Genomic DNA, 22,373 nt, shown 5'->3' on the forward strand with positions numbered 1-22,373 from the left:
GAAAAGTCATTGTAGGATGAACTAAAGTAGAGGGAAACTTGAAACTAGGAGATCATTTGAGAGACTTATGATACAGAAGGCTAGTAGTAATGAGGACCCTAAATAAAGGTGGTAGTTATTTGGAGAGAAGTAATAAATAAGAGTTGTTGGGAGGGTAGAAACAGCAAGATTTCACAACTCATTTGAAAAGTGGAGTGAATTAGAGTAAGCAACTGTGAATAATGCTGAGCAAGTTGAGAGGAGAGAAGGATTTTTGGAGGAAGATAATGAATTCAGTTTTAGATATGATGGATTTCAAATGTTTCTGGGACACCCAATTCAAAATATATAATAGCTAATTTGCATTGTGGTGCTGAAACGCAAGGTAAAAAACTTGGGCTGTATATATAGATCTTAGAGTCATCTACAAAGAGATATTTTTTGCTGTTAAGGAATTTCAGTCATGCCTGGTTCTTTGTGACCCCATTTAGGGTTTTCTTGGCAAAATACTAAAGTGGTTTCCTGTTTCCTTATCCAGATTATTTTATAGTTAAGGAAACTGAGACAAATAGAGTTAAGTGACTTGTCTAGGTCATATAGCTAGTAAGTGCCTATGGTCAGATTTGAACTCAGATCTTCCTGACTCTATCCACTGTGCCACCTAGTTGCCCTATAACTATCATTAAGATGATAGTTAATTTCAAATGAATTTATGAGGCTACCAAGAATAAAAGTATAGATGGAAGAAAATATGGAGAAAGGACAGAACCTAGAGAGGCAACTACAATTAGTATGGTATAGACAATGATCCAGGAAAAGATACCAAGAAGGAGTGATCCGATAGGTAGGAGGAGGACCAGAAGGAAGCAGAATGAAAAAAAAAAAAACAGAGAATTTCAAGGAGGTAGCCAAAAATGTCAAATATAGTATATAGGTAGAGAAGGCTCAGGATTTTGAAAAAGCCCTCAGTTTTAGCAAATATGCTTGGTAACATGGGAAGTAGTTTCATTTCAGGGATAAGGTCAGAAGCCAGATTTTAATGGGTTGAAGAGTGAGTAAAAGGAGAGGATACAACAAATATAGAGAGTTTTTTCAAGGATTTAGATAAGAAAAAGGGGGAGAGAGAATTGCAGGATGATTGTCTGTGAGGATGGCAGGGTCTCATGAAGGTTTCTTTTTTGTATTGGAGACACTTGGTAATATGTGAAGGCAGTTGGGAAGGCACTCTTTGATAGAGAGAGGTTGGGAGATTCTAGAGCAGGGAATGATTGAGGAGGCAGTGGGAGGACATAGGATTAAATGAATGTGTAGAGATATTAGGCTTGGCAAGAAAAAGGGCCACCTCTTTTGTCAGAAACTGAGGGGGAAAAGTAGCAAATGGGAGATGGTGACAAGAGGTTGTGAGATGAAAAGAATGAGAGAAGAAAGAGTGCCTATCAAATGATCTTGATTTTCTCAGAGGACTAGATCCTTAGCTAAAAGAGAAGAGAAGAGAAGAGAAGAGAAGAGAAGAGGAGAGAGAGAGAGAGAGAGAGAGAGAGAGAGAGAGAGAGAGAGAGAGAGAGAGAGAGAGAGAGAGAGAGAGAGAACATTTAGGAGATAATAAAAGCTTTAGAATAGCTTCTATGGGGGGTGATCTAGAAAGCTAATTAAAGAATAATAAAATGATTGCCTAGTTTCAGTGAGACCCCAACTGAGGGAAAATAAGATGCATTTGTAATGTACCCAATGAGCAACTTGTGTATCGGGAGGATGAAGTGGATGATGGAAGTAAACCAGACCTAAGATTTAGTGAGAAATAAATAGCAATAGGACAAGGGTTTCAAGAACAAAGGATAGTGTAGAATTGGAATGATTAACTATAAGATTGGAGAGGGAGAAAAGTGAAGGCAGAGCAAGGACTGAAGAATGGAGTTATTTGAGATCTCAATGAGGGGGAAAATAATCTTAGGAAGTCTGAGGCACAAAGGAAAATGGAACAATAGGAAGCTATAGTGAGATAGAGGAACATCAGAGTGTAAACAACTTTGGGTAATAGGGAGAACTTGTATGTTACTATTCCTGTGTGAGACAGAGAGGGAGTGAAGGCATAGGTCAAGTATTTGAGGAGACTTTAGGGTTGGGAGTTTAGTTTGAAGTTTGGATAGTAGATACTAAAATTGGCTAGTCTAGGGCAGGAGCTAAGGAGGAAGGGAAGATGGGAGGCTAAGGTGCTGAATCCCTTGAAAAAAGAGACAATGATTTGGGGATTAGTGAACTGTAGCCACCATAATTTGAATTAGGTAGAAAATTTTGATAGCATTTATTTCAAAGAAGAAAAAAACATGCTGTCTGAAAAAGGGAAAGGGAAAGTATGGAAGTGTAAGGTTGAAAGGTACTGGGGTAAGGAAGGGTTGGTAACAGGGAATGGAGAAGGTAAATGGATAGAGAGAGAGACTCTGGAGGGCTGGAGAGGTAAAAGGGAGGAATACCCTCTGTGGCTGAGAGGCTATTTTTGAAGTTCCCTCACACTCAACCCACAAGAGAGGTACCCCTGGGTAAGGTTAGGTTAAGGATGACTGGACCAGTGTCTTTGAGTGAACTTCTGGGGACTAGTGGAGATTACTTAGCAAGGCTTGACTAGTAGTTGAACCCCAGAAGTTCCCCTTGTCTGGCAAACAGATTGTTGAATACAAGAGTATAAATCCTTTTTTTCTACAGTTAACTGATAGCAATTTACTTTTACTACCATGTTCAATGTTTCCTGAAGTTTAGACAGCAGTTCCTCTCTCCAAATTTTGTTTGATTTCAGGTGTATATTTCCCATAGAATCTCTCTGACTTTTTGTTGAACTTGGCATTTCTTTCATTAATATAATCAATATCAGAGATCATTATAAGGACATCTCCAACTGTATTTTTCTTGTTTTTCAATTTGTTTTTCTAGATCTATAACCATCCTATCAACTTCCTCTGTAGAAGGTACATATGTTCCATGAAGAAGAGTATTGGATGTTGGGTAGAACTCTTCTCCATGTTTTTCTTTAGTTTTTCATGTGTTTCCATATCAGGTTTGATCTGCTTGGTCAACCTATGATACTGGCATCCCTGAGCAGCTGCATAGTCTGAAAAGCCCAGATCTGGATTCTTCCTCTTCTTCCTTTTCCATTTTTCTGCTTCCTCAGTACTAATCTCCAGTAGCTTCACTCATTCATAGTCTTCCCCCCTTGCAGCACACTCCGGTTTCTTTTCTTCGACTTGCAATTCCCATTCCAAATGAGCCTTCTTAGCCTCCCAATTTGCAGGCAGTTTAAGCTTACTCTTGGCTCTTGTGGTTTCACCTAGGCTAATGTTGAGCTTAGTCACCAGCCTTTCATTCTTTGTTCTCCCTTCAATATTAATCTGACTGTGATTTTCTATTTATCAAGTAGTTTAATAATTATAGTAAATCAAGAAAGGGGATAGGTTTGAGGGAAGAGGGGATCCTCCTGGATTTTTTGTTTTTCTTCAGCTGAGTCAAGATGGCTCAGCTTCAACTTATCTATCTTCTTCTTAGCTAATCAACACCTCTTTCCTACCTTAACAAGTAGCAAGTGTCCTTCTTGGGAAGGTCAAGGGGTGGAAAGGATCTTCAGGTTGAACCCCTGAAATTAAGGGATCAGCTCCTTCTCAGCAGCTGTTGTTGTTTATTCTTCCTCTAATGGATGCTCTCAAATATACAGGAGCCTTCTTTTTCTTCTGGATAAGGGAAATGGAGGCACAGCTTTTCCACAGATTGGGATCTAGAGCTCCAGGTCTTTGCTACACACTTGATAGAGTTCAGAGTGCAAAGACCATTCAGTTAGCAGTTTCTCCCACAATCCTCTTCTCTCACTCCTACTGTAACTACCTCTCCCATCATATTCCAAACAATGTCTGCTCCATATCAGTGGCCAGAAATGCAAAAGCTTGCTTCACAGTTTTCCTTTCCACAATTATCCCCTTTTTATGTTGTGACCTTCCTAAGGTCACTTATTATATATATATATATATTATATTATACTTATCAAGGTATTAATCTAATTTCTAACTACTTTCCCCAAAATAATAAACTTCCCTCAATTACTTTATCTCTATTCTATGCTAACCTTATCTAATCTAAGGAATTTTATGCAGGAATGTTTTGGGTAAGTGTAGTTTGGGATTTTTCAATAAATTTCAGTATAATAACTTTTTTGAACAGAACATTACAAAGAACTATGAATCCTTATGCTAATACTACTTACTCTTGCTAAGTTAAACTATTACAAACTATTTTCCTAATTTACCTATCTATAATTATTTGTAAATTATTCTATCTATATATTTCCTTTAAACACAATTTCAGCATCAGCTTTACAATAAAAAATCAAAACTCTAACAATTATCTGCAGATGCAGCTTACTTCTATTCCTAAGTATAACCATATTCTATGTCTAAACTCCTAATCTATTGCCTATTTATTATAACTATTCTCTAAGTCCCTAGTCTAATCTATAATCTAATCTTATGTACAGTGTATGTACATGCTATGTTACATATTTATAGACCCTATCACTATGTTACTAACCTAATTACAACATATACATTATTCACAGAGATTACTTACATATAATAAAATAATATACATTGTTCCTTTCCACAGAAGTCATGAGCAGAGAGGACTCTTATAGACCTTCCTCTAGTACCCAAGATATATGGGTATGGTGGGGGGAAATTAAGTGTGGGAGGTGAAGGTAAGAGAACTGGAGATGATTGCCAGAGTAGTCACTTCTCAATTAGGGAGAGAAAATGTATCCCACATAGCTATATTTAGACATTTTTCACTATTCAGCCTCTCCCTAAGGTTTCAACCTTTCATTGAACTCTCATTTGTGGTTCCAAGAAGATGTAGCATACCCAATGTCCAGATCTTGGTAAATCATCTCAGCAGGCAGACTAAACTAGGTAGAAGTTAATTGACAGTCATCAAACCTGTTGGTGAGTTAGTGGAGGGATGTCTACCACAAATTTGTGGTGAATTCCTCTGGCAAAATGGGCAGATGAGAACAATCCATTCCAATGGCCATCAAGGTTGAAACATGCACTGTAGAGTGCTTTGAGCTTGTTCAGACACCGAAGATGCCAAGGTCACCCACAACCTCTCGGGCTATCTCCAGTTGTCTTTACTTTTGACCTGCCACTTGACATTGAAGGCTCTAGAAGAGAGAGTGAGGCTGATGAACCTTTTGAAACTCTGACTCACTTAAATCCAAGTCACACCCAAGTCAAGACATCACTGTGATGCCATTGGTCTTCTTTGAAACAAAGGATTAACAACAAAAATCTTCATTATCAATTTTAGGTGTGTAGTTAGACAGTCAACAGCCATGTAAGTATCTATTATGTGTCAGGCACTGTACTAAGCTCTGGAAATACAAAACTGCAATCAGATAGCCTCTGCCCTTGAAAAACTTGTATTTTTTTATGAGGGAAGACAAAACATAACAAAAATTCTTTGTAAATAGAATCTCATTATTGAGAGCCTCCCAGTTTATTTGAGACTAATTGTCTTCTAATAATAGCAACAAAATAATTATGGCTCACATTTTCATAGTGCTTTTTTGATTTGCTAATTATTTTATATAATCCTCATTACCTTCCTATGATGTAGGTACTGTTATTTCTCCCATTTTATAGATGAAGAAACTGAGACTTATTGAGGTTAACTACATGTCCAAGGATACAGAATCAGTGATTTTCTGAGCTAGGATTTGAAATCATGTCTTCTGAAATCTGTTACTCAAAAAACAATTACCAAGCAAATAATATGTCCCAGGAAACTGGTAGGTGCTGGGGTTACAAAGACAAAAATAAAAATAGTCCTTTCCATTATTCTTTTGGGGGCAGGGTTGGGGACATCATGTAAACAGAAAAATAGCTACAAAAGATGGGCAAAGTAGATGGTAATTTTTGGCTAAGAGGACCCCAGCATCTGGAGAAATCAATATAGACTTCTAGAGCAGGTGGCACTTGTATCCAGTTTTGAAAGAAACTAGATTCTGAGGTGGAGGTGAGGTGCATATATCTGGAATACAAGGCAGCCTAGACAAAGGCAAGGACATAAGCAATATAATGTTCTGTATGGAAAACAATAAATCATCCAATTTGACTGAACTTAAAAATGTGTGAAGTTGATGACTATGTAATTAGCCTGAGATGGTAGGGTGAATTCAGATTATGAAGAGCTTAAAAAGTAAAAAAAAGAAGAATTTCTATTTTATCCTACTGGCAAGAGGGTGCTACTAAAGCTTCTAGAGCAGGTGAGTTCTGTAATCAGACCTGTGTTTAGGAATATGTATCATATTTTGAGAGTTGTGTGGAGGATTGATTGGAGACAAGAGATGAAGAGACAAATTGGGAGTTTATCAGAGATATTATAAACAAATGTAAGAGTGACAGATATAGTTAAAAAAACAGGTTTAGAGAGGTCCTGGGTTCAAATCTGACCTCAGACACTTCCTAGGCAAGTCACTTAACCCTCACTGCCTACCCCTTACTGCTCTTCTGCCTTGGAAACAATACATGGTATTGATTCTCAGATGGAATGTAAGGGATTAAAAAAAAAGAAACAAAAAAGAAAGGAAAGGTGATGAGGGCATGAATTAGGATGGTACCATGTGAATGGAGATAAAAGCAATACATCATATAATGGAGATGAAACAATCACAATATCATAGCCAACACTGTCTTCCCTTTTAGTTGTCAGGTCATAGAATCCTCTCTCTGAGCTCTGCAGAAATCAGCTTTTCTACAGTCTTGGGAACATATGAAACGATGTTCTTTATGTCCTCTGTTCTTTTCTGCATCAATCATGAACTCTGAAGTGATGTCATCACTGTTTCCCTCACTATCTAATGGGCAGGATATGGCATATTGTTGCTGTGAAGTAAAGATCTGTTAATTTATTAAGTTAAGGAAATTGAATGAAAAAAAAATTAGCCCTGGGAAATAGTTCTAAGCCATCATGAATTATGCCAAACTTAACTGGATTTTATGAGGTTTCTCAGGAGTAGGGGAAAGGTATTCTTCATGACCAAACCATACAGTATTATATGAATCCAATTCCACAAACATTTATGAACTTTTTGTGCTCAGAGGACCCTTGTTAGGTGATGGTGAGGATAGAAAGTTAGATAAAACAAAATCTCCACTCTCTTGTAGCTTATAAAGGGACGGCTGCTTACACAAACATAACACAAATTAGGAAATGACCAATATATCAGAAGTTCAAGAAGTATGCAATGTGAAGAGTAATCAGAGAAGGGTTGTTAGTACTTGGATGGATTAGGCAAAATGGGTTTTAAGTTGTGCTTTAAAGAATAGATATAAATTTAGTGGACAAAAAGAAAGAAGGGGATTTCAGGGTGTGAACCTGGGAGAACAAAAGTATAGGAATGTAATATAGGCTGTGCACAATGGACAGGTAGTAGTAATAGTGGTAGTGGTAGTAGTAGTAATAACAGAAGCAGCAGCAGCAGTAGTAAAAACAGAGAGAGAAACAAAGAGAGAGAGGGTCAGGGAGAGACATACAGAGACATACAGACAGAGACAGGGAGAGTCAGAGAGAGACACACATAGAAGAAGAGATGGAGATAGACAGTGAGACAAGGAGACAGAGAGACAAATAGAGAGAGAGACAGAAACAAAGAGAGAGTGAGAGAGCAAGGGAGAGAGAGAGACAGAGAGTGAGAGCGAGACAGACAGACAGTGAGTGAGTGAGTGAGAGAGAGAGAGAGAGAGAGAGAGAGAGAGAGAGAGAGAGAGAGAGAGAGAGAATTTATGAAGTCCTTATTATGGACCAGATGCTGTGCTCAGGAATGAGAATACAAACCTAAGCAAAAAACAACAAAAACACAAGACATAATAGGAGGGTGAGAGAGAGAGAGAGAGAGAGCAATGAAGAGAATTCGTCTGAGATGTTCATGATTGTCCAGCTTTGGAGAGAGCATGATAATTGGCATGGGCAATTTTCTTTAGTTGAGGTTCAGAGAGGAGTTCAGCAGTTAGAGAAAGAGGCCATGGATGCAGAGATAAGGACAACCTGAGAGGACGGGGAAGAGGTGGAGAGGACTGATATACTGAGAAGAAAGTCATAGAAGATAAGCCTAGAAAGATAGTGGAAGATTTTGAATGTTAGAAAAACAGTTTGAATTTTGTTTGGGAGAGAATAGAGAGAAATGGATAACTTTCTAGCAGAGGAATGATATGAATAGGGCTATACATATGGAGGATTTATTCATTTATTCAATGAACTTATGCTAAGTTGTAGATACAGAAATAAAACCAAAAGTGTCTGCCTTCAAGGAGCTTTTACTTTTCTAGGAGAAATAGGATGCACATATATAAGTAAATAGAAAATATTTATTAATCTTATATACCAGGACTTTCACACATGGATGACATCACAGATCTAGACCAGCTCCCTCCTTTAAAAAATCAAGCACATAGATTAATAAAATATTTATTTATTTTATATTTAAGCATAAAACTACTAGTCTTATTCGATATTTCTGTTGGTGAAAAAAGCAAAGCAAAATAAATCCCTAGATTTGAATTCAAAGGACCTGAAGGGAATCCTTTCTTTGCTATTTAATGCTTTTCTGGTCATGAGAAGTCACTGAACCTCTTTTGATTTTATTTTCCTCATTCTTACATTAAAGTGATAAAGATACATGGATGCCTGGGGATATTCTACCTGTGTTCCTATATCTAATTCTGTTAAAGAGCCCCCCAAATCAATTTAGAGTTAATGCTTGCTTTTTGACTTCTTAGTGTTTTTTTTAAAGCCACGTTCAATTCTTTCTTTTTCTACTTTTTAAAATATGTATTTGCAAGAATATATTTTTCCCAAGTACTGCTTCAATACATTCCAGGAATTTTGGAATATTGTTTCATCATTATCACTTTCTTTCATATAATTCATTGTATCTATGATTTGTTCTTTAATCCAGTTATAATTTAGCATGCCATTGTTTAGTCTCCATTTGGGTCTGAGCCTTTGGTTTGTAGTCCCTGAACTAACGACTGCTTTTATTGCATTATAGTCTGTAAATGATGTTTTTACTATCTCTGCCTTTTTACATTTGTTTAAAATATCTCTGTTCACTGAAACATGGTCAATTCATGTAAATTTCCATTTGGTGATTAAGAATATAAATAGTATCTTGAAGTCCCATATAGGAATTACTATGCATTTTAGCATTGGTTTCTCTGAGACTTTATTCAGTTCTATATTTTTCCTTTTGTTTATATTTTTTTAAGGTTAACCAAACCTGAAAGAAGGATATTAAAATCTCCTCTCACTATTGTGCTACTGTCTATGTTTTCTTACAGCTTGGTTAATGTTTCCTATAAGAATTTGGATGCTAAGCCATAAGGAGTATATAAATTTAATATTGATATTAGTTTGATATCTATGGTTCCTTTCCACAAACTTAGTTTCTTTGTTTATCCCTTTTTATTTTATGAATATTTCTTTTTGCTTTGTTAGATTGCAACTGCTGCTTTTTTAAATTCACTTGATGCATAGTAAATTTACTCTGTTGAGGAGAGGGCAAGAGGAGACCTCTAAAAGAACTGTGCCTTTAAACCTACTGGTTGCATTCTGTTTGGTCAAATTCCCATGGTACATGTTTCCCTCTGATTAGAATTTAGATCTGTTCATCTCTGCCTGAAGGCTTAGAGATAGTATCATGCCTTCATTCAAAGTCATGTAGGTCATTTGGGAAAGTTAAGGAAAGTACATCTTTGTATTATTAAAGAAACATACCCTGCCCTGTTAAAACATAACATATATCTCAGTTCATTCACGAGACTCATCAGAGTCCATTATTACTCAGTTTGGAATTGAACTAGGTGAGCAAGGAGCAAATGACATTTTCTTCCATTCACTCTTGCAACAGAAGGTAAAATGAATGGCAATTGATGATTCTGATTTAGCTCATATGAACCTTATCCCAATTTTCACCAAGAAAAGTCTTGGTTTTCCATAGAAAGGATACGTCTCCCTTTCAGTGTTTTAAGTGTGCCCCTTGTGGAGTCAAAGTGGTAGTGGTAGTTCTCTAATATTGCTCTAAGACCGCATCAGTGTGCTTCCCTTCATTGTTGAAAATCAATTGTCAATGCCAATCAACTTTAAGTAGCTTTTAAAACAGGCTTTTTACTAAGGAGATACAATAAGGATAATTGATACAAAAATATCCCCCCAAATATCTTTGACAGATTTTTCTCCAAGAACAGAGTCTAGGGGAAAATGAGATCTAGTTTAGAGAGTACTTGTGGCAAGGCAACAGTAACTACAGCTCCTGGTTGTTGGTAGTCCCTTCTCTCCTATTTGTGGAATGCTCAAGAAGTTTCACTTAAGGTACATTGGATTCTCTCTCATAAACTGTTGTAGAGCCATGGGACCAGTTGGTCCTTGACTCCTAATGCAGACCCTGATGCTATGACTGCATAAGAGATACTGATTGGAGGATGGGAAATCTAAAATCTCCAGGTCCATTGAAGATTGTAAAGTTCTCTTCTGGCTAATGTGTATATGTAAAGGTAGGAAAAAAGAATAGAAGTTCAAAGTTGAAGCCAAAACTCTTCCTTTATCTCCAGGCATCAAGCTTGTTCTGACATTTCCATTCCCTGAAACTCCCCAAACTTCAACTAACTTTTGGCTTTTATATAACTCAAAAGATGTGACAAAATTGCTTAGTTAATTGGAATAGGCTTCCTGTTTGGAATCATTTCAAGTTATTGAATGGCTTTCAAGATCTTTTCACACTTAGTCCAAGTCCTGAGTGAGAATGATTGATTGGACATCATATCACTTATTTTAAGTGGGGTTGAATAAAATCAATCATCTAGCTTTCCAACAATAATGCCAAGGATGAATAAAATAGGTAAGTTTGAAATAGTTGACTTAGATCAGTAGTTCTCAAAGTATGGTTTGGAGATCCCTGGGGATTCTCAAGAACCTTTCATGGGATCTATGAGTTAAAAATATTTGAATACTAATACTAATTTTGAATTCAATAAGTATAACTAGATAAAATCTACATTTTCAAAAACTCTTTGGAATGTCCTAAATAATTTTTAAGTGTGTAAAGGGATCCCAAGACCAAAAAGTTTAAGAAGAACTTATGATCTCTGGAGTCTCTTCTGCTAAATGTTTCTTGGGGGGATGAATGAGTCCTCATAAAAATTAAGGAGTTAGCAAATAGTCAATAAGCATTTATATTTAGCATCTACTATGTGTCAGACACTCTACAAAACCCTGGATATAGTAAAAGAGGCAAAAAGTCTCTGCCCTCAGGGAAATAACAATACAATGGAAGATACAACAAGCAAAAATATGTGCAAATAAGCTATACATGGGAAAAATAGGAAATAATTAAAAGAGGGAAAGCTTTAGATTTAAGATAGACTGAGAAAGGCTTGCTGCTAGTGATAGTTGTTGCCTTTTTTCCTCTTTCCATCTTTCTGCTTTTATATTACCTTCTGCCATAAACTTTTTCCAGAAGGTCAATTAGTCAACTAGTGTTCATTAAGTCCCTACTGTGTGCCAGGCACTGTATTAAGCTCATCAAAAACTGTCAACTATAACCTTATGATCTAATCTGATTCTCTTTTCTCAGGGCTCATCATTTTTCACTTCTTTGAATCATTTGACAGTTTTGCTCATATCTTCTTGCATGCTCTTTTTTCTCTGAGATTTCATGGCACTGATCTTTCCTTGTTCTTCTCTACTTTTCTAATCCCTCTTTCAAAGTTTCTTTTATTGGATCATTACCCAGAGTGAAAGTTATTGTCCTTATGAGAAGATCTGACCATATTACTCCCTTATTCAATATATTCTTATGGTTTTTCCTTGCCTCTAGAATCAAAAGATCCTCTGTTTAACTTTGAGAACTCTTCCCAACCTATTTTTCTAGTCTTGTTGGAACCTTTTTTCTGTTCCTCACATACATCTCACATCTTGGCAGGTTTGCACTTACTCTCTCCTCTATGTCTGGAATATACTGTCTCCACTCTACTTTATAGAATCTCTCTCTTCCTCCAAGACAAAATTTAGAGATCATCTTCTATATCAATGATTTTTTTTAATCTTTCCAATACACACACATACTCTCTCACACACACACCTCTCTTCTCTCTTCCCCTTTTCCCCTCTTCCCCCTTTCTCTTTCTCCCTCTTTACCTCTTTCCATCTTTTTCCCTCCCTCCCTCCCTCTTTCTCTCTGTCTGTGTATCTCTCTCTCCACACATACACACACATATGTATCTGATTGTTGTTTCTTTCACTAGAATGTAAGCTTTTTGAGAGTACAGATTGTTCCACTGATTTTTTTTTTGTATTCTCAATGCCTAGCATAGTGCCTGGCACATAGTAAACACTTAGTAAATATACATTGATTGATTAATGTCATCAGGCTATCCTCAGATCCCTTTTCTCTATACTTCTATATTGAGTAGTGCCTATAACTTTGGGATTTTCTCTACCCTAAAAAACTTAGACTTCTCTGTTGTTCTATTCATTCAGGGTTCTGTTCTTAGCTCATTAACTAATTTTTAAAAAGGCCATGCCACTCTCTAGCCTGGGGTTCTTAACTTGAGTTCCATGAACTTGGATTGGAAAAAGTAGATCTTTATTTTATCTTCTAAATGAAATTTAATATTTCCTTCAATTACAAATTTAAGAAAAGATATTATTCTGAGATTTTACATACTCCCAAAAGAATCCATCCTACACACACACACTCACACACACACACACACACACACACACACACACCCCAACTACTCCTCTTGAAAAACTCTAGGTCCAAAGAATAGAACTTATAAGGAGGTTGATTCTAACTTATTGAAGAAACATTTAATTAAGGTAAGTTTAAGGACTAGCTAGCTTACACAGCTATGTCAGGCTCTATACCAAGCAGTAGGAGATAGGGAAACAATATTCAAACCACTATGTACAAACAAGATATATTCACAATAGGAAATAATCAAAAGAGGGCCAGTGCTTCAATTAAAGAGAATCAAGAAAGGCTTCCTGTAGGATGTGGGATTTTAAATGAGACTTAGAGGAAAACCAGGGAAGCCTGGAGGCAGAGATGAGGAGGAAGAACAATATCAGCAGGGGGAATGCTAGTGATAATACTCAGCCAATGTGAAGGAAGCCAGTGTTACTAGATCACAAGGTATATGGGAGGTGGGGGTGGTAAAAGAAATTCTAAACAATTAAAACTTTTCCTATGGTTAAATGTCTAGCCTAAACACATAGTGAGTTCTCTGTAATTGCATGTATTTAAAAAGGGACTATATATCTCCTTCTTGTGGATGTGATAGAGGGGCTGACTATAGCCATAAGGTGTGGGATTTTTCTGTTTACTGTTGAGGTCCTATCAAGCTCTAAGTTTCCATAATATAATTGTAGTAATGATGATAACTAGCATTTATATAGCATGTACTCTAAGACAGGCATTGTGCTTAGCCCTTTACAAATATTGTCTCATTTGATGCTCACAAAAACCCTGGGAGGCAGAAGCAGATTGGAGTCAGGAAAGAACAAGGTTTAAATCCCTACATTAGCATAGGCACATCCTTAAACTTCCTTGAGCTGAATTAAGTTTCATCATCTGTAAAATGGAGATTAAAAATGCCCTTAGTAGTTCTATTACAACATTATTTTGAGAGTCAAAAGAAATGAAACAATTTATAAGCCTTAAAATACTATGTAGACAGCAGCTTTCATGATATTTCTAACTCATTCATGCTAAGACATTAATAAATGATAGGGTACCATTTCCCCCAAAGGCACAAAGCTTTAACTCAAATAATGAATTTCTAATGGTGAAATTTGTCATCTTAACAGGAAAATGAGTGGATTGTTTTTTGGCAGGGTACCCATCAAGACATACCCACTCTGACTATTCTTTTGTGGTCCCAGAAAAAGAGAAATGGCTATCTTCCTCACTTGGTAATCCCATTCATATCAACGGATGTTTATTATTTATTCATGGACAAAGCACTGTGCTTTGTCCCCATCTCAGTGAACATCTGTATTTTTAGCCCAAGTTCTAGATTATTACAATCAGTAGGGACCTTGGGGGTGAGTTACCTAGTTAAGAATTCTGGCCTTTATTTTCCCAGAAACTTGCATTGCATCCTCTAGAACAACCTTGGGCTATCATAGGAAGATTTTTTCTTTATCTTATCCTAATCTATGCCTTCACCTTAATTCCCTGCCATATCTATATTATGAAACCCTAATCCCTTCCCATACCTCTCTTTAAGAGTTATCTTCCCTCATTAGAATATAAGTTCCTTGAAGGCAGGAACTATCTTTCCCCCCATATTACCAGCACTTAGAATAATACTTGGTACATGCTAAATGCTTTATTTATCTATCTATTCCAATCTTTCCATTTTATAATTGAGGAAATGGATTTTATTTGTAATCAGGTTTTCAGCTTAGTTTTAATCCCACAAATATCACGCTCTCCCTAAAATTAGCTCATCAATATTATCTTAGAGATAATGTTAGCTTTACTACTCAGTACTGCTTCAGCACCCCCAGTTGCCTTTGCCCTCTCATTGGGGAGGGCTCTTCAGGAAATCAGTGAGTTTCTCCTAAGGCCTCCCTTAAGGAGAGGCCAGATATTCCAACTAACTTCATTTGCTAGAACCCGATTCGGCCAAGGCAATAAATTTAGTAGCAGAACCAGGACTAGATATTATGCTTATTCTCTCGATCCTTTCCAGTCAACTACTATCATCTCATATCATCTTCCTATAGCTTTGCCCAATGCAGTTTCAACCAGAAGGCTGACAGAAAAGAAATAGTCTAGAAAAGTATGAGTTAAGCATGCTTAGACTAGACAGGAGCAATGACAAGAAACTTCCAAGATATTGAAGGAAGGTGACCTTGACAGCACTGCCTTGGCCTCAGACCCACCACATATGAATTTTAAATAGTTTGATCTGAAGGGTATCCAAAGCAACTCTGAACCCCAAGCCTGCAGTTAAAATATCACTGCTGTCCGGGTACATTATTTATTTATTAATTATATATTAATTTAACTATATTATAGTATTTAACTATATTATATATTATACATAATCTATAAATATATTATATATTAATTTAACTATAGTTCATGTTTCCTACTTCTTTTGAGAGGAAAGGAAATGAGGAGAGGATGTAATAATTAAAATAGTGGGAGTTATAAACTGTGGCAGATGAAAGAGTGTTTGGCTTAAATTGTGACCACAGAAATATGGTTTCAAGACAGTGTCTTGTTTTAAATCAAAATATAAGGTGGTTGCCAGGGAAAAATTCCCAAATATGAAATAAACCCAAGTCAACTGGGTTTTAAAGAGATTTTAATGAATACAAATGAGGAATTAAAGAAAGAGAGAGAGAGAAAGAGAGAGAGAAAGAGAGAGAGAGAGAAAGGGAATAATGAGAAAAAAGGCTAGGCCAGCTTAGGCCAGCCTTAAGAGAGAGAGATCAGTTAAGGACCAATTGTAATGAATGCTTCAGGGGAATTATATGTCCATCCTATAGATAAGATGGCAGACTCAGAGAGGTATAAATTGAGCTACTCATGGTCCCACAGCTAGAAAGTATTCTGGTCAGGATTCAAACCCCGATTTGCAGGTTCAGAAGCATTTCTACTATCCTTTAACATACAACATTATCCCCAGGTCAAGAGGACTGCATTTATTCAGGCTTTCTAGAGTCCCAGCCACTAATATTAAATAAATTAATCATTTTTCCCTTTGTAGTTCCCAGCATGATCTATGTGCCACTCTGGGTTTGGAGCACTGGGCTTTGAATGGGTGGTAAGGCTATGAAGTCTCATGTCATTTTTTTTCTCCAGCCACTGGGACAGTAGGGTGCACAGCCTCATTCTCTCATGTTGGCAGGATAACTAGCTTGAGGCCCCCTGCCTTACACTTTCCTCCTTTTTCTTATTGAGGCTCCCAACTACCTGCTGGGGGCCTGCTCAGGAGGAAAGAAGACTTCTTTCCTTAGCTACAAGGAAGCACTTAACTCCTGCCTGCTGTACCGGTTCCTCAAAGACCACCTACTGGTCTCTGACCTTTGGGGTAATGGGAATTGAAGTGCTAGGCAGGAGTCCAAAGGTAATGACCAGAGAGCCAGAGGGATGAAAGGCTTCTTTCTCAGTCCAAGACTAGCAGTTTTATTTCAATCAAAAAGGAGAAAGAGACAGAGATAGAGAAAGAGAGAGAGACACAGAGAGAGACAGAGTAGAAAGAAGAGAGAGACATTTTCTTGAGACATAAGATTGTTCCTTCAAAAGGAATGAGACATTGCTGTCTTGTTTCTTTTCTAGTCTTGATATAATATTAGGCTTGTTTAAATAAACTATTTTTTAACTCAGTGTGACTTAGAAAAATGTTCATTATTTCAAATCCAGCATTACCCAAGAGCTGGTAATTTCTCATAATTCTCTGTTTAGTAACTGCAGTGGAGCATATCTAAACCATTATCATCATTGATGATAATGACAATATTTATATAATACTTTATGGTTTGCAACATGCTCTTATACATTTTATCCTTCTTGAGTCTCAAAATAATCCTATGACTTGGATGCTATTATTATCTTCATTTTAGAGGCAATGACACTAAAACTGAGAGTTGCTCAGGTAGTATCAGAGGCAGATTTGAACTCAGTTCTTCTTGACTGTAAGTTCAAAACTCTGTCTGCTATGCCATGTAGCTACTCTATAAAAACAAAAATGAATATTTATTGAACTCTTCCAAGTTAGTAGTTTTGGGGGATGAAAAAGCAAATATACAGTTACTGTTTTTTAAGTTGCTCTATTTGATATTGGAATATAGGTTCTGTATACCATATGAAGTCTAAAGTTTGTAAAGTATTTATATTGATATCTTTAAAAAATAAAGTCCTTGCCTTCTGTCTTAGGAATGACAGAGAATAAATGTCCAAGGAGAACTTGGCTTTGCAAGTTGGCAGAATTATCTCCCCCTTGGCAGGAAATAATTTCTTTTATTTCATTCAAGGCAATATTCTACAGATAAATATAGCAGCAACTGACTGTCCACAATCCCAGGAACAGTCCACATGATTGTAGAGAGACTCAACATTGTCTTGGAACCTTCATTTTTGTCATTTTTCATGATAGTCCCCTTCATTTATTCTCCATTCTAGGGACCTCTTTCCTGTGCAGGGCATCTGGCCCTTGTATGTTACATAAGGCTGTCTCCATATCTAGAATACAATCCTCACTTCCAAACCTCTTCAATTTTGCTTAATCAAATCTCTAGCCTCTTTCAAAGTTCAGCACAGGTGCTAATGGACTTTTCTTGATTTCTCCAAATGGTAGTCATTTCTGCCAACTGATTTTCTATTACTTTGTACATTTCTCTTTACTTATCCGTATACATATTTCATCCCTTTAGTGGAGTATAATATTTCTGAGGTCAAGCACTTTTAAGTATTTGTACTACTGAAGAGTTCTCTGCACATGAAAGGTGCTCAATATTAAAATTCACTAGATATAACTATATTAAATATCAAGATTGTTAAGTATGTTCTTCCCATGAAGAATGGGAAAATTTGTGGTTGTTTGCTACAAATTCTCCACTAGTGCCATCACTCTTTGGGGTTATCTATATTCCCTTTTCCTTGACATTTACATCCATTTAGTCATCATATTCTATTGGCTTTTCCTGGGAGGATCCTTTGGATCTCTTCTTCTTTCCTATTTCTGTAGCACTATGATAAGGTGAAATTTGGAATTAGTACTAGAAATACTGAATCTAATACTTTCTAGCTGTGTTATCATAAGTTAACTCTTCATTTCTCTCAACCTATGTGTCCTTATAAGTAAAATAAAGATATATTCAATAGATAGTACAAACATTAACATCTTTATTAATGTTTGTACTATCTATTGCGCTGTTGTCATTTAGTCAGATAGTTAACATTAAACAGCTTTTATGTGCCAGGAAATAAGATTTTTGTTTCCTCTGTGGTGTGAAGATTGGATTTAGCTATCTCCTGATTGTAACAATGAAGGTACCTAGCTCTTCCTTTATAGTGAAGCTAGAATTGTAACCCACAATCTATTTTTAGATTTTAATCTACAAAAAGGTGATAACTCAGTATTTTAAGTTCATCTACCCATTTTATCCACAAAAGGTATTAAGTAACTACAAAAGGCGAACTTACCAAAAAAGGTGTTAAGCAAGCCAAAAGATATAATCTAAACAAAAAAGGTGAGAACTAAATAATGGGCAGTCCTGGAGAAAAGCATCTGCTATGATTGGTAGATGTTAAATTTAGGGGAGGTGACACAAGAAAAAAAGATTCTTTAAAAAGAGGACGTAAGGCCAGAAGAGGAGATATATTTGATTTGAGTTTTGAGTTGGATGGAGGTTCTGACTTGGAGGAGAGACTGTAAGACAAACCCTTGAGGAGCAACTGGGAGACTTACCCATGAGGACCAACTGGAAGACAGACACCCAGACTTCTTTCCATTTAGACTGTTACCATAGGTGAGTAAAAGGCTGACTTAGTGACCCTGCTTTTCTTGGAGGTATAACCTCTGAGAAAGGCCCATCATCTTGAGACTCTCTTCCCCTTGGCTGGGGCTTAGAAATTCTAACTTATATCAGAAAAAGCCAGAGTTCTCTCTCTCTCTTTCTCTCCCTCTCTTTCTCTTTCTCTCCCTCTCCCTCTCTTTCTCTCCCTCTCCCTCCCTCTCTCTCTCTCTCTCTCTCTCTCTCTCTCTCTCTCTCTCTCTCTCTCTCTCTCTCTCTCTCTCTCTCTCTCTCTCTTTCTCCCCTTAATATCTTCCTTCTATTGTAAATATTGCAAATAAACTATCATAAATTCCATTTACTTTAGTAATTCATTTTGGGATTTAGAAATTAAATCATTAAATCTATGGCAACCACCTATATAAACATTCAAAGTCCAACCACAAATAAATTTAACAGTGGACACACTTGTTAACCATTAAAGCTATCTAAAAGTCGAATAGGTTTCATCCTGAGGTAATTAGTTTCCCTTCATTGGAAGTCTTTGAGCAAAAGATGGATGGATGAATGGATGAGTACTTGTTGAAAATTACAAAGTTGAGGTTCTTGCTCAGGGCTGACTTGGACTAGATGGTTTCCAAGGCTACTTCCAGTTGTGAGATTTAATGATACCTGAGTCCCTTCCTGGGTGTTTTGATCCAACCTAAGGAGTGATGGTGATAGGATAGTACTTACTTATGTCTGCTCCAGATGGCAGAGCATTTTGTTTACACTCCTCATTTCAGGCTTATCAGGGTGTACCCTAGCCTGTCAGTTGATTTGAATATTTTAATTGATGAGTTTGTTGTGTTTAAGCCTCAAGGCTTTTTTTTTCCAGTGAAGAAAGCAATTTTATAAACAGATGCATGTAAAAGCAAACAAAATACTCATGAGTAGAAAAATATCTCTTCAATGCCCCAGGCTAAGCTATGGCCTTTCTTCTGCCTTCCTCTTCTATGTGGGCAACTTATATGCCTGTTATATTCCTATTATTAATAGCATCATTAGCATTTGAAAGAATTTTGGTAGAGTGAAAAGTTCTTTGAACTTGGGATCAGATTTAATTCCTTGCTTTGCTATATACTATCTATATAACTAGAATCAGTCCCTTCATGTTTCTTGGTTTAAATTTTCTCAATTGTAAATAGTTTTGGTGATACATGCTATGTATTTTAGAGCAGATAAAATAGTTTATAAACTTTATAGAAATATAGAAATGAATCTATCATTTATCTGTGTATCCATCCATCCATCCATCCATTCATCCATTCATCCATCCATCCATCCATCCATTATCCATCCATCCCTCTAGCTATCTATATATCCATCCATCCATCCATCCATCCATCTATCTATCTCTCTATCTATCTATCTATCTATCTATCTATCTATCTATCTATCTATCCATCCATCCTGTTTACTCTCTGGAGTATATCTGGGATATAATGAGTTATTATTGGAATTAAATTAATTAATAATAAGGAATTAAATTAATCAGATATTTGTTAAAAATATTGGATGCACAGAATCTTGCAAAGAACTGAGGGAGATGATACAAAGTACAGACAAGTAATCATTGCTCTGCTCTTCAATATGAGTATGCAGATAAGACAAAGAACCATAATATAGACATATAGCAAAATGTAAAATAAAATAATATAGTACTATAATATATATATATATATATATATATGTATATATATATGTATGCAATTTCATTGATATGCTGGGCAGAAAAAGACAAGAAGAAAACAGTCCCTGCTCTCAGTTAGCTTACATTCTACTAATAAAGCTGTTTTATCAAGTGGAATGAGAAATTTGAATGTATTTTTGGAAACATAAAGCACTATGTAAATTATTGGCATGAAAATGGTATTTCGTAGTGTTATGGGAAGGCTTCAAACTACATATATATATATATATATATATATATATATATAAATTAAGAGTTTATCTAAGGGAGAAAGGGAAAAGGGATCAAAGTATAGCTAACTTATAACCCACTTAGAGATTAAACTCCTTATACTTATAAAACTATTCTAAACTAAATCTCTAAAGTAATACCTAAGGTTAAGGGGGTTTTGTTAGGAACAGGCCCAGGGACAAATGGGCCAAAGATTCTCACAATACTGGAGTCCTCCTTTGGGTCAAGCAGCAATCCCAGTAACAGCTCAGATGAAATCTTCTCCACAGCAGTAGCATCAGCTCCAGTAGCAGAGACAGGCAGAAACCAAAAAAGCCCAAAGGAAAAGGGACCACTGGCTCTCTGGGTCCACCCCAGAAATAACCAGATAGCACCCCTGGGCTCTCTTGACTATCAGAGAAAAGAAGCCTCACTCTTCCTGAGTTCACCAATTGCTTTCTGCAGCTGCTTCTGTGTTCAGTTCCAGCTTCTGGGTGTTCTGAGTGGAATGTTGGTCTGCAGGGTCTCATGCTGTCAGCTTGCCCTGTTATGCCCTGCTAAAAATCCCTTACTGCAGTAGGAATAAATATAAAGTGTTATACATTGGTTCAAGAAAACTACTTTACATGCACAAAATTGGGGATAATAATTTATTTTAAATAGATGAGGGTTGTGATTAGAAGATGCCATATGCAATGTGTACTATGTGTACTATGGCAATCAACAAGGTTATAAGATTTCCTACTGCATTAAGAGGCATAGAATAAGAATAAGAGGCAAGGAATAAGAAAAATCTAGTTTCATTGTATTCTGCTCTGGTCAGATCACAAGAGGAGTATCATGTTGAGTTCTGGATACACGATTTTAGGAAGGGTGTTGTTAGGTTGAAAAAATCTCGAGGAGGGTAGAGAGAATGGTACAGTGCCAGGATCCATTCAATATGAAAATCAGTTAAAGGAACTAGGAATGGTTAGCCTGAAACAGGAAAGGTACAGGTGGGACATGATACTGTATTTTAGTGGCTATTATGTGGAAAGGGGTTTAGATTTGCTCAGTTTGGCCCAAGTGGGCAAAACAAGATGGAAGCCAGAAAGAGGGAAATTTAATATTAATGGAGGGAAAAAAAACTCTTTCTAATAATTATACCTATGAAAATTGGAATGAGCTGTTTTGAGAAGTGGTGGATTTTTACTCATTTTTGGCTTTCAAACAAAAATTGGATGACTATTTGTGTGGTATATTTTAATGAAGAATTCTTTACCTGCTATGAATTAGACTAGATGGCTTCTGAAGTCCCTTTCAACTCTAAAACTCGAGGATTCCCACAGATTGACCCATAGACCAAAATATTTGAAAGTCCTACTATCCACATGAAATTGTTCTTCCATTTGGACTTTTGTTAATATACTTCCTTCACATAGCAAATATCTTGATGAAAAAAAGGAGTGTCTGGATGAACTAGTTTCTCAGCCTATTTGGTCTCTTCAATCTGGCAATGATTTGACATCAGTTAAACTTCCATAGACAATGACAATTTTGTTTCAATATTTATTCCTTTATTTCTTGTTTTGGGGGTAATTAATGACATATTTAAATATACTAAGTTGAAATTATGAGCTACATCTTATTTTCATATTTTATTCTTTTCTTTAGCTATAGGTAGATTTTAATCTTTGCTCCTATGGTTTGACTGCATATAGACTGCTGATTTGGAAATAACTCCAGCCTTGATAATTTATTTTCTGTCTATCAAAATAAAGTCAATTTCATTTTTTTGTTTTGTTAATTGGTACTTGCCGTGTTCAATGCCTTCTGACTCTTTTCCAGAAGAAAATATTTGTTCTACACAGGCATGTGACTTCTTCATAGTCTAAAAATCTTTGACTTT

The 22,373-nt window shown here is 36.4% G+C and overlaps 1 pseudogene; it reads right to left on the bottom strand.

Annotated features, from left to right (window-relative positions):
• Window positions 1-2,716: 2,716 nt before the first annotated feature.
• The window catches only part of LOC100618997 (pre-mRNA-splicing factor SYF2-like), a 50,642-nt pseudogene continuing 30,985 nt past the window's right edge, over window positions 2,717-22,373 (bottom strand).

This window comes from Monodelphis domestica, chromosome 3 (assembly GCF_027887165.1).
Source record: "Monodelphis domestica isolate mMonDom1 chromosome 3, mMonDom1.pri, whole genome shotgun sequence".
NCBI classification, from domain to species: Eukaryota; Metazoa; Chordata; class Mammalia; order Didelphimorphia; family Didelphidae; genus Monodelphis; species Monodelphis domestica.